Source organism: Botryllus schlosseri, chromosome 11 (assembly GCF_051294905.1).
Source record: "Botryllus schlosseri isolate E-star chromosome 11, Bs_hap1, whole genome shotgun sequence".
Taxonomy (NCBI): domain Eukaryota; kingdom Metazoa; phylum Chordata; class Ascidiacea; order Stolidobranchia; family Styelidae; genus Botryllus; species Botryllus schlosseri.
Genome location: NC_137246.1, coordinates 19,581,085 through 19,594,782, shown reverse-complemented (window position 1 = coordinate 19,594,782; position 13,698 = coordinate 19,581,085). Strand labels below are relative to the sequence as shown.

General features: G+C 40.2%; 1 protein-coding gene across 1 annotated transcript in view; it reads right to left on the bottom strand.

Annotated features, from left to right (window-relative positions):
• Positions 1 to 13,698, bottom strand: part of LOC145449768 (uncharacterized) — an 82,367-nt gene that overhangs the window by 18,791 nt on the left and 49,878 nt on the right. The gene's annotated exons all lie outside the window — the stretch shown is intronic.

Below are 13,698 nucleotides of genomic sequence, written 5' to 3'. Positions count from 1 at the left end.
CGTTACCGTTGTGTGTTTGTCCCGGAAACGGGATGGAGCGAAATCGTGAGTTTATATTATCGCGCAGTTGCAGATTTATTCATGCCCGACCAAAGCAGCTAATGATATTTGGGTCCCAGGGGACTAAATTGTTCCTGGTTGCCTAATATTCTCTGAGCACTGAGCAGCCCAACAATACTGGGTGCGAATGAGATTTATGTGTGGGACGAAGAGTAATCTCAGATCTATTTGATTCTAACAGACAAGTATTGTTATCAGTTCATGATAGGATAATTCGCTCCAGTCGCTGTCTTCATTAGTGACATCTTTACAATGACATCATACTCAACAGTTGATGACTACTCGGGCTACAGACAGAGGAAAGTAAAATGCGATTTCCGTTTAATTAAGCATTGTGACGTGGCGCCATATGTTCTTGTTCACAAGAATCAAAATCTTTCAGGGGTTCGCACTGTCACTAGAAATTACCACACCATACCATACCATATAGTTTATTCTTGGATTGGAAATGTAAGTGACTACATTTTAACCCCTCCATAATGCGCTGCCCATATATGCGTATACATTATTCACTTATACAGCATGTCTAAGAATGGGGTCTGGTCACGCATAGTAAGGCGAGGCGGTTTTGCGTGTGCTTGGCCTTCACGGTCAAACGTTATCAATTTCAGCTGTAAATCCGCCGCTACATCCTAAGCATATAGCATCGGGCCTTGTAGATAAGCCAGAGCAACCAATGGGATATGAACGATAGGGTTGTAATTAAGTTGATAAATCGCCCTTATTTATAACTTCGACTCCGATAAAAATGTTCAATACTGTGGGTTCACACGAGTGACATACGATTTGTGATGTGGTTAAATAGACTGCACATTTGCTTTTGCTAGAAATATTCGGTAATTTGTGGTTTGTGTAATATATTGCATATTGTCATTGAAATGAGCGTAGGGTTGCATTTAAAACAAGCGGTGTTTTAAAACACTTTTTTAAAAACAGATTTTAAACAGTGTTTTAAACAAAGGCCTTAAAATAGCGAGTTTTTTTAAGTTGTAAAATTATGCCATAATTGTGTAAATACTTTCCAAAAAACATGTTGTATGAGCCTATACGGACTGTTACCTCCCGCTCCCGATTTCGCCGACGTATATCGATATGGGATGGTTGGAACCCTCAAAATAATCGGTTCAACAGTAAAAGTACAGATATTTCGTCAAAGGAGCTATATTTACCCTATATTTTTAATTGTCAATGTCAATCCATTGTGACGCTACAATTGAATTTTGTGACTTCATGGCTTAAAAAAACACAATAAAAACATGCTTTGAATTAGGGCCTTGTTTTAAACATGTCTGTTTTTAATTGATTTTTGTTTTAAATGCAACCCTAAATAAGCGGTGAAATAATTTGTCCGCATTTTGCAGTTGCATTGCGTGTGTCTGTATAAGATCGTGACGGGTAACAAATCTAAATTTGTCCTGCTTATCAGGATATTTTTAGTACGTTAGATTCGACGAAAGACGCTGTTCCACTTCTCGTAGACAACCTCATTCTAAAATTTACGCGATAAACGTGCATTGGCATTCCTTCGCTGGCACTCAGACTTGAAAATACAAGCGCTCGGAAACGGAAGCTGATATAATGTATTCTGATATATCAGCGTTCATGAATTAACGCTTTATCAAAGGTAGCGTCGCACTGTAGTGAACATCTGTGTTTCTAAAATGTCTCATTATAACAGATTGATTAATCGGCATTTTATTCGAGAGATTTGCAGGGAATGTTAAGTTACGAGATGACATGGCATGGGATGTTTCGGTATGGCGAGACATATGTTACAATTTGTCATGCGAACCATCAACTTTGTATTGATGTGAGCCCGGCCTGAGATTCACATTTCGTCTCAAATCCGCAAGATAGATCCATGGGATTTACCTCCCACACATATGCAATACGTCCACACGAACAACCAATGTTTATTTGATCAACTCTAAATTTTACTCTCTTGCACATTTAGGCCACGCACATTAAACATAACAAGACCAAATATATATTCCAGTTGTAGGACAATACACCGTAAGAATTCGACAGTTCAATGTTCGTCTCCCTAGTCAAGAGTAAATGTTTAATCTGGGATTCGGGAAATAACCGTGGTTCGGGTTCTGAATGCCAGTAATTCAAATCACATTGTCGAGAAAATTTGATCTCAAAACATTTAACAATTGTGGCGCTGTATTATTCTTGGAAGACTGTCTGCGCCAAATGTTGATTGTCTTTCGAATTCGTGAATTTGTGACTCGACTATTATTATTGATGCTCAATCAAGACATCAATCACATTAATGCGTAAGACACTGAAAGATTGCGTTTTCTCACGAATGCTTGCTGTCGGGGGATTTCGCGTCTTGCGAAAAGTCTCATCCGTCTTGGCGCTGCAGTTTTAAGAATGGAGTTGGATCATATTTATAGCAGCATGTCCGGGCGAATTGCCGAACGATGAACTGTCTATTATCTAAATTCTATCCCATGCGGATTATTGTTGCGTCACGCGAAATTGTTATCTGTGTGAGAAATGCGCCTATTCCCTGCAGTTTATCCACACAATGCCTAGCCTCGTAACTTGAACTTATTAGCCCCCGCAGAGGGCTCGAAGATATCATTGGATGGTCAAATGTGAACTCGTAAACATGTAGAACTCTTGTAAGTGCGGCCTTTATATTATTCTAGATAATACGCAGCGTTTAATTTGCGTACACCAACAAGATATAGATTGATTGGCATTGGGTTGCTTGAGCAATGGGATCTGGGGATATAGCCTACGAACAAAGCTCAATGCCTATAGGAAAGCAACGAAATGATTACCACAAGCAAGCATTCCATGACGTGCGGTGCGGTTCATGGTAGCTGGTGCGACACTGACCCTTTACGATTCAGATTTACAAATATATATATATATACCCAAATTGGTAGCTGATTCACTTGATTCTTATCACATTAGCACTATTCATACGCAGGGTGACCAAGAAGGTACTATGCATACCCATAATTGAAGGTATAGATATGAACGGAAAATATAATAACATACATGTATCAGTAAGAGAATGTATTTGCTCTGAAGTACATGTTGGCCGTCGCAGCTATACACGATTCATACCACACCTTCGGTTTGCGAAGTCGATGGTGCATTTTATCATTGCGAAGCGATTGCGGGATGTTAGTTAACATTAGATGAGGCAAATCCATTTGTGCGTCAATTGGTCATCATGCCGAATTACACATTCTTTGGCGATTTTGAGAGGGTTCTCTCTCGATGCATCGACGTACGCTTTACGAAAGCTTAATATTTCGGCTTTGTTCAGGCCATTGCCGCCTAAAAGCGCACTTATGCAAAATTTGATGTAGCGTTATGTGTTACTGATCGATGCGAAAATTGCACAGTACCTAAAACAGTGGAGCATTTTTGCTGCGCTGTCATCGATATGATTTTCATAGAACCTTTTTACAGGCAGCGTGAGCTCAAAATCGCCGCAACACTCCAAATTTTACTGATAGACCCCGAAATGTTATACTATGTTGCAGAGTTCGTTCTGTCGTGTGGTACATATTTGTAAATCTGTACTTGTCCACATAATGTCCCAATAGTTGCGACCTCCCGAGTGGTAAATTCTCGAAACTACTTTTGTAAAATTAATTTTCCCTAATTCAGTATACTGCCGCACATTCTACTCCGTGCCGCACCTGGCCTTATAGGCGAAAAGCGTCATTCTCCTTTTCATCAATATTAATAATAGCAATACAGATTTTGAGCTGTTTATGAGGAATTTCGCTATCACAGGTTACGGTTGGGCAATTTGTGCCTCACCTCTCTATTCGCGCTGTATTTTTGAACAATAAATATGTAAATTCAGTGGGTTTTGTATAGGTTGAAATATTTCAAATTTATTCATTCCTGAACATCGACGGAAAATACACACAATGATTGGTGGTATAGTCGTTGAATGTGTCACAATTTTCTTTTACTCAGCCTGACCACAGGTGAGGTATTGCCTCACTTGCCTCCCCTGACCACACGTCACTGAAGCATTCCCAGTGTCGCAACTCGCATGCATTCTCACGAGTCACAATAGCCATAGCGATTAATACTTGAGGATCTATATATAGTTCCGCATGCAGTTTTTCTGTGGATGCTGGTAAAATCCCGAGGAATCGGAATCAAACAAATAATTACTCATGTATATAGTATGTTCCATGCGTAACCACAACTCCCCGCACTTACGCAAACCGTTTCCCTTAGTGTCTTTACAAATGATAGCCTACTGTTCATACCCGATTTCCGGTATGGTTCATTCAGCCTACAGCGAGCTTGAACAATATGGAAAGTCTTCTTTCATCGTGTCCTAACGAGCGATGACTGAATCTTTAGAATATACGGAGGAGCTGGTATTCCAATTGCAAGTAAAATTTTATTATGATATTGCTCACGACTAGAGATTCGGAAATTGATATCATCAGCTGAGTATCTCCTCTATCGCCTGAAATCGTAATTTTATGTGGAGAACGAGAGATATTCGACATTGTGAAACCCGGCATATTGTGGATATCGGTCACTTCAAATACGATATCTCGATCATTCTATTTGCAATTTTACATGCTGGCATGTCATCGATATTAAAATGCTCAATTTCTGTGTATGTTTTTGAATACTTTCGAGAGGTCTTCAGTATCCGGTTGTTATAATATGGTGGTTTAGCTTCTCATTACACTTGAGCACCCGGATGACAAGTGTCGAGAGCATATGTGGTATGATCTTCGCAATGTTTCCTTCAGCAAACGCGTGTGTGTATGTTTCCAGTTCTTGAGGGCTCTCCAAAAATATGGCAGTACATCGCTACATGACGGTGAGGACTCTTGAGGCATTGTGGACTGTATGATCAAGTGCTGTCAGGCTGTTTCGACAAGCCGTGGTGGAACAGGTGGCATTGTAGCGATCGATGCCTGTAGGAACGCCGAAATAAAAACTTGAAGAATGTATATGAGCCAACAATATCAGCGTCGGAATCAGCAGTTGTTGTAATTGCAATGCACAGGACTATGCTCACCCGCTGAAAAGTTACAATCAAACAAAATAGATTTGAAACCTCCAGCCAAGAACCCACTAAGCACAATCACCAAAGTTTGCTCTAATACACCTTTTTGTTATTGATCTGCTTGTATGTCCTGGGGTTCTTATCCTACCGGACCCCGAAACTAGTTTGGGCGGTTATGTGGACCCCCTAACCGAATATGTGGGAAGCTCATTACTAAACAAAAGATCTTCAGTTTCACCACGGCCTCGTCGCGACCTTATTATCCGTTGGAGTTCAATTTATTGATGTTCGTATCGCCCAAGTGGCGATTACGACTTGATGGGGTCACTAAAATAAGACAAAATAAGGACATCAGTCACTGCAGAATTAAGAACAATACCATAAATAAAGACAATGTAGTCTTGTGATTGTGGTTAAAAGGTTGGCTTTTCATGGAACCCTCATAACTAGTCCTCGGGGCCCTGGTGTAGTCGGGTAGCAATTCAAAATGACGTGCATTGCTGCCCATCGCCAAAATACATTCATCCAATCAATTACAGAAATAACAAGGGTTATTATGCTCTTCCTACATATAGAATTGGAATTGATGGCTATAAATATAGTCCATTATGATGTCAATAAATGCTAATGGAGAACTATAATGAATTAGAACCTTACAAAGTGCATGTAGAAGTCATGGAAGTGTCCGATTGGAAATTATTTCACTTTGCATTATGAAACGGCCTTTTTGACATATTAAGCAATCACGTGCTGATGGTAGAAGTATACCCAACCGGTGAGCTTGTAGACACCGGCTATATGCCAGTGATGGGTCTCTACAAATATACCGCCAACCGTTACGAAAGTTCACATCCTTGCGGATAAACTTCCTTGTTAATACATCTATTCCACCGCAGTACGTATCGCATCATCTTCTTTCACAAAACCGGGAAACTATCAGACAGTTCTCAGTGGCAGTATCGCGGATATTCTAACTGTACGTGGAAACAGCACAGACAAGCCCTTTCCTGTAAGGCCAGATGCTATATCACTTAGCGTGTGTTTGCGAAACATTCGTTTCAGTGTGGTGGAATTATCCGGACATTTTATGACAAGCCGACATGCGGTATTGTCTGAAAATTGCACGGAAAGAATGAAATGCAATACTTGCCGTATTAGAGATTTACATGATTATCAATTCGGCCGCTACAAAATTTGATCGGCCTTCATCCGCGGTTGTAAGTTGATTTAAGATGGGCTCTTCCGTTCATCCTGTTTCGCAATGATCTATACGCGACATGTGCAGTCAAGTAATTGGATTGTCAGCCAATCAGTCGAGTAGAGTTATCGAGCAAACTACCACTAGTACGAAGGCGTGGACTACTACCGGTCCGAAGCTGAAACCCTTTCGACGAGCACGCACTAACATACTATGTCACGATTTCACTGATCTGATAATCAGGGGATCAATACCATTAAGTTTTAAAGCTAATTTCATATCAGCAAACAATATTATAATAAAATTTATGACTTATTATAGTGAATTTAAATTTATTTGAGGTAATAGTCCGATAGAAGACTTTGAAACAGTCCACCATGGTGCCATATGTGTTCAGGAAATACTCCTCTTGTGTCAATGGGAAAGACAATCCATAATGTGTTCTACTGGAAGTCTAAACACGGTTGAACACTAGACAGGCAATATGAATAGATATTGGCCCAACGAGATCGATTAGTTATCGCAGGCCCCGATAGATGTGTGACCTTCGTGACTGTGCTAACCTGATGGCGGAATAAAGTTGCAACAATGCAAGCGTCGTCCAGAGATTATGGAGGCATCAATTCCTACAATCTCATTTAATCTAATGTATTTAATTCTATTCATATAGTGTGTATAATTATGTTAATTCACATAATCGCAGTAACCCCTCTCTTAAGCGAGGGCGTTTTGGAGGGTACAGGCCCGTTTAAAATCGGGCACATCATTAATTTTAACATACACCCGGGAATATTATCTCGAAGAAAAGACAAGATTCAGACAAAATGGCGCGGTATAGCATTGTCCAGGAAGTTTGCAGCAATGCAACTTTAATATAGTAAGGGATGTCGCATAAACCAACCGACTACCTCGATAATTCAAAATAGAAGAGGAAATAAACCTGATAGGCAGGGGCAACAATAATGAGCCGTAAGTCCCTAAACGGCAGTGCGTATTGTCATCAAAAGAGAATCGGGCGTAATCTGTATCAACAAAACACTTGCATAGCTTCAGAAAACACGAAGCGCACGGAAACGGAAGACATTAGATATGAAAGGATCATTACGGGGCTGAGTGCAGTCATTGTTCGCGTAGGAATATCAACACCCTTCAGACTTCATAATTGCTTCCACGATCCAGAAACTCACGACAGCTAAACACTTAATGAGAAGACATTCCACGCGTGCATTACCGCGAAAGTTTCGAAAGCACGCGGAAGCTTAACACATTTTTCAGTTATATCTTCATCATATCACAGATGACGTTGTACTAGAGTACGACTTCGTCTACCTTATATGGGACTTACAAGCAAACAAAAATAAATTAAATAACATCTACATTTTGAACTATAAGGGATAGACTGTTTCAGTGGGAGTGATTGTGTGTGCGTTTGTGTGTGTGTGTGTGTGAAAGAGAGAGAGAGAGAGAAAGAAAGAGAAAGAGAGAGAAAGAAAGAAAGAGAAATATAGAGATATAGAGTTAGAGAGAGAGAGCGAAATCTGCAATTATCAAACGTATCCAGGCTCCTACCACAATGCATTGTCGCCGCCATCTATTTATCCGAAAACGGATTCTGACTTCTTTCATTTTACGAATCCCGAAATTGATTACCAAATTTTGTAGCTATAGATTAACTGATAGCCTAGCGTAGCCTATATGCGAGAGGAAATACCGGCCTAAATTTGGGCTGTATCGTGAACTTCATCATCAGTCGACTTCTGTCCAGCATGTTGGCGGTATCTTGCCACTGATCACTGATCAGTGTGATGGACCGTGAACACGTAAGACATTATAATACTAGGGCCAGGCTCGATGATTAGAGTATTCGAATCTAAATCGAGTATGTATTCTAATGCTTCGAGTTGAGTGGTGAGAGATGATTTTTTCTAGTACTGAAATGATATGCTCATTGCCACTTGGAATTAATTTGTCAACCAGAATTATAGTTTCGATACTAGTTTCCACAGTGTAAGCCCTGAAACCTCGATTGGTCGTATCGCGGCATGCGAAACGTGTAGTAGAAAGCTGTATGCACGTAAGTGATGCCGTGATCGACCCGCAACATTGTCACCAAGTGCGAAGATTCAGCGGTAACTGAATGCTGTCACCCTGCGGTTAATCTGTCAAACTCCGCTTGAACACTAGGGATCGCCGGGTTATTTAAAGTTGAGAACCGCTGCCGTAGCATAGTGTCCTACAGGCCACAATGGTGTGGAGTGGACACAAGCAAATATCATGGCTCACTGCGATTGGTTCACGTCATTATTTCCATCTTACCAAAGGCAATTAACGGCACAATTTAGACTGACTTTCCGGTAGTGCGGAGCATGGAGCGGAATGGGATTGGATATCCGGGCGGATTTTCTCAATTTTGGCCGGAGCCGGATCAGACCCGGATCAGCACTTTTTCTGATACGGCCGTAGCCGGATCGGAGTCGCATCCGTACTTTTCCTGATACGGCCGGAGTCGGACCAGAGAATTTGTCGATCCGCTTCGCACTACTTTCCGGCCGCGAATTTACAAAATTGGTATAAATCAAAAGCTACAGCGGTATTTATTGCGATAATATAAATTTTATTCTGCTCGTGGTCCTGGATCCCCTCAAAATCAGCCTCGAATTTTGCATTGTAACGGAGTTTAGTATTGTGACGCAACAACGCCGTTTGGAAGGAAGTGAGATGATCTGCGATGTCGTTGGGTCAGGGGTATGCAAGGCGTAGGCTTTCAATTAGTTGCATGGCCCGTAATATCAATGAGATTGGTAACGGCGTTGGCGCGACTTACCAACAAAACTCGATATAACAATTACTGTTGTCTAGACCAGTGGTTCTCAACCTTTTTCACCTCGCGGACCGCTAAAATTTCAAAAAATATGTGACGGACCGGTGGACTTTTAAAAATTAAAATCAACCCAAACTGTAAAGTATGCAGTATTTTTTTACAAGTATATGGTGCTAGAGAGTGACATTTGAGGGTTTTGATCGTAAATAATGATGTCCATGATGGCGTCCATGTGATTTTACTTTAGTGAGTCTGAGTCGAGGTAAAAATGCCTTTCCCAGATATAGGTGCTACCGCCGACAGTCTTTTACATTCTTTGGCGCCGTAGGCCGTGGATTTAACCAACGACACAATTTGAATAACATACTTCTGTTTGAAAATATCAGAAGAAGTGTTTTGGAGTCGAACTAAGCACCTTGTCGTGCTAGCATATATATATGGCCTTATAAAGGCTATGGTAGCTTGGTTCGACTCCGAAACACTTCTTGGGGGGTACCTCACTCAACGTTCATTGCCCACTACCACCATACGTAGGCTACTCTGGATACAATGCGCCGCACGAAAACACCCGGCAACAGCTATGCTTGGCCAATGTGGCCAACTGGCCATCCACAAAATCATGGCCGAGAGGCACTTCGTCAGCCAACCCCATCAAAATATCGTTGAGCTTGGGTCTCTCACAGTCGGAATGATGTTCTCACCAGTATACTTGTGAGCATATCCATCCAGAGAGTTTATGTAGTCTAATCGCGCAAGCGCGGAACTTTTTATAAATCATGACCGAATTGGTCAATAATATTGGTAATTGCGTATATATTGCCATACATTTTGCTTTTATCCTCTCAGAATTATCAGAATTCCCGGTAGAGCTGAGGGGGTGTCACCTTGGAAAATTTAGGGCACGAAATCAATAATTAAACATATTCGGGCGGGCCTGTTGGGACAATTACTTCGTTGTGTGTCATTAATTCGTAACATATACTGTCTGTTATATAGTGAATAGATTTTTGAAATCGCCCAAGAGTACTAAACTGAAAGACTCACACGATTTCAAATTGGTATCACTTAACTGGAAAATAACTTGTCTCTGTGGGATGGCATTTGTCTTGTGGGTTACATATTGCCAGGACAGCGAAATTCAGCGCCAGCCATTCAAGTGCCTATGGACAATTTGACATATATATATATATCGAAGTTGTCGGTCAACAAAGGGCTGTCCTTTTCGACCAAGGTCTTCTCGCTACCAAGTTTTTTTCGGAGTTCTATATGTTAGCCTTAACTTCATCAAGTGTTGGCGCGTCGTGGCGTGGTAATGGCTGACGCTGAAATGCCCACTCCTATAAATCATGCATATTTCCCGGGGGAAGGGCATCCAATAATCAATGAATTTAATTACAATAAGTCGGGCTAATCGCGAAAAAAATTGAAGACACTTGGATGAAGTTTCAACAAAAATACTCCGTAATTTATTTTCTTTCACGAAATAACTTTAAGGCCCCTTCAAGCTCGACCCCTATAATTGGGAGGGGGGGGTTGGAGTGCAGCAGTTATGGTCCTGCACAAAATGAATGATTCGAAAACGAATGATTGTGCAAACTGCACGGTTTAGCGAGTCAGCTCGTTCTTTTCGCTCGCGTGACGTCCAATCGAACATGTTTCGAGACCTAATGATACCTCACGAATTGTAAAATACCTGGTGGACCGGCGGTTGAAAACCACAGGTCTAGACTCTAGAGCATAGAGGTCTCAAACACGCGGCCCGCGAGAGCATTTTGTTATTATATTCTTTTTTTAGATATAAAAACTCAAAGTTCACGCTAAAACTACTATAAAAATCACTGAAATCTCAACAAACTTGTTGTTTGTTCTCTTTATCCATGTTATTATCGGTGGCGAGTAAGGAAGTAGTACGCTGTACAGCTGTAACACCAATAAATTCTTCGCCGATTAGACATTTCTATTTCAGGGGTTCTTAACCAGGGTCCGTGGACACCATCGGGGTGCGAAGCACCACATCAGGGTGTATGAGATGCATTGTAGAATTAGGCCTATATGCTGTGGAATATTTTCTTGGCCAATTTATTCAACTGGAATATATTCTTCGCGCTACGTGCGATTTTGTATGAATGGGTTTTCTGATTTTTAATATAGGTACCATCAGAAATTGTGTCGAAAATGGACAGGGGCTACGAGAAATCTGATTGGAAGCACAAAGGGTACGAGCGCTAAAATGGTCAAGAAGCAATGCTATCACTATGGCTCAATAATGATTATATTAAGTTGCTAAGTTGCTATTGATATGTTCCAATAATATTCGAAGGCAAAATCTCACGCTGATTTAATTTGACCTTGGCAATGACAGTAACAATATACTTATCACGACTATATCAAAACCAGGATTAGGCTACAGCGCTGAAATGCTTTGATATCAGATCGATTTTCAATAGATTTTAAAATATTCTACATGAAATTGTGCCACGTCAAAGGTCCACTAGCTACAATGTTATAACCCGGCCGTTTTACGATGTCATGATGCCTATAACTCATTAATTAAAACAATTATGCCCGACACAAAACAATTTTATTCAAATATTTGAAAATGTGATTTTTTTCCGTGTCAAACGTGAATAGTGCATTAGGAAATTACATTTCCACGATGTTTGTGGAATGCCTATCTGCAAGGTATCGTGAAATAAGGCCTACTTGGAAATTATAAATTGAATATCCAAGAAATTGGCCCGTGAGCACATTTGAGTTTGAGACCTCTGCTCTAGAGGTAGATCGAGAGTGAACCGTGCTTTCTTGAAGTCGGCAGATAAGAAATCAGTAACAACCTGTTGAGCTTGATGCAAATGTCAAAATCTCATAAGATCAGTAAACAAAGAAAATCAACCACTTCTTGTGGCACCGTTCCCCCCAACTACCAGACTTGTATCTTGTATTTACATTTTTTTTTAAACGTAGCTTAGCTCAAGTTACTACTCTTAACATAAAACAACAATTTTAGACTGTTATTACATGTGAATGTGGATGTCAGATGTGTGATTTTGGATGAATGTAATGTGTCAATACAATCCAAAACTGATGCGACACTGAACGGTTGATCAGTAGGGCGGCTTCTTTTACCTAAAAAACGGAAGATTTTGACCTAATAAATCAAAATTGTGACTTGTTTTTACCTAAGAAGCTTAATTTTGACCAAATTTTCACCTCACGTATGCAAATTAGGCGTTTTCGCACATAATGTTAAAATTGTTCTACTTATCTTCATTTCTGGTTGGGACTGTCTGTCCTTACGAAGTAGTTTGGCCTGAAAAAAACGTTTTTTACTTGAAAACTGACAAATTTTTACATGAAAAAACTAGTATTTTAACAATCCAGTATAGTTACATCACATATTATGGTAGAAATAATTAAAATTTGTTGTAGTACGAAAGATACTTTCCTACATTTTCGGGTAGAAAGTGTCTGTCCTTACTAAGTAGCTTGCCAAGAATGGATAAAGAACGTTCAACAGCAGCAGTTGTTGGCTGACAACACAGAAGTTCTGCGTACGCTGCTGGTGACACACCGTGTTGCTTCATTTTGAAAAAGCTGTCTACATGGACCGTCTACAACGGTAGGCCTATAATGTAGCCTACATGCTGTAAAATATCAAATGGTAAGTTCACCGACAGTGCAAAATCTACGATACAAAGGAAATGCAGAGGTCAAAAGAATTTTAATTTTGTAAACAATTTTGACAAATTTTGACCTAACGCTACGATTTTGACAAAATTTTGACACGTCAAAAAATCGCCCTATTGATCAGATATCTACACTAGTTTTTCCTTGATAATTGCTTAAAAATGATAATCCGCTTTTCAAATGGTTCATTATAATCAGGTTGATCAGGCGATTCGGGCTTATCTTTCGATTCAAACTATACGCAGCCGCAAAGATCACTCACATTCAGCCTATACAAGCGCAGAACAGATTGGTAAAGATGTCCTCGGTGATACAAGTGTACAAGTGTACAAGTGGTGTATAAGTGGACGTATTGGTGTAAATTCTAATCAATTGTAAGAAGTAGCAATTTCGAAACGTGTAAATCTACTTGAGGTAGAAGTAGAAAACATAAGACTCGAGGATAACTCAACAGTACAATACATTCAGTGTGCAAACTGTGCAGACTGCAGAGCAGTGCATGCCTCCTCTTTATATTGCCTAGCTAGGCCATAGTGAGTGTCTGGTTCCAAAGCTATTCCAAGTCATTTAGACACCTTCCTAATTCCTATCTTTTCACTGTATCTCAATTTTATGATGTATTGAACTGATAAAATTGCTAATAAGCAGAACCGGTACAACAACGTAAGGATGCGAGCTCTATACATATACGTGTATAGCATCCCACAATGCATTAGTATATTTGGTTGCATTAAATTAATGTTAAAATTCTACCAATGCTTGTTAACGAAAAATAGCACGAAATTCTTCACTGGCTGGTATAGACAGGCTTAAACTTTCGTTAGACATCAGTGTAAAAAATCACAACGACAATATTCAGTTGATACAGCCTTCCGCGTTCCTGAATAATACAGTGGATCGATAAAACAG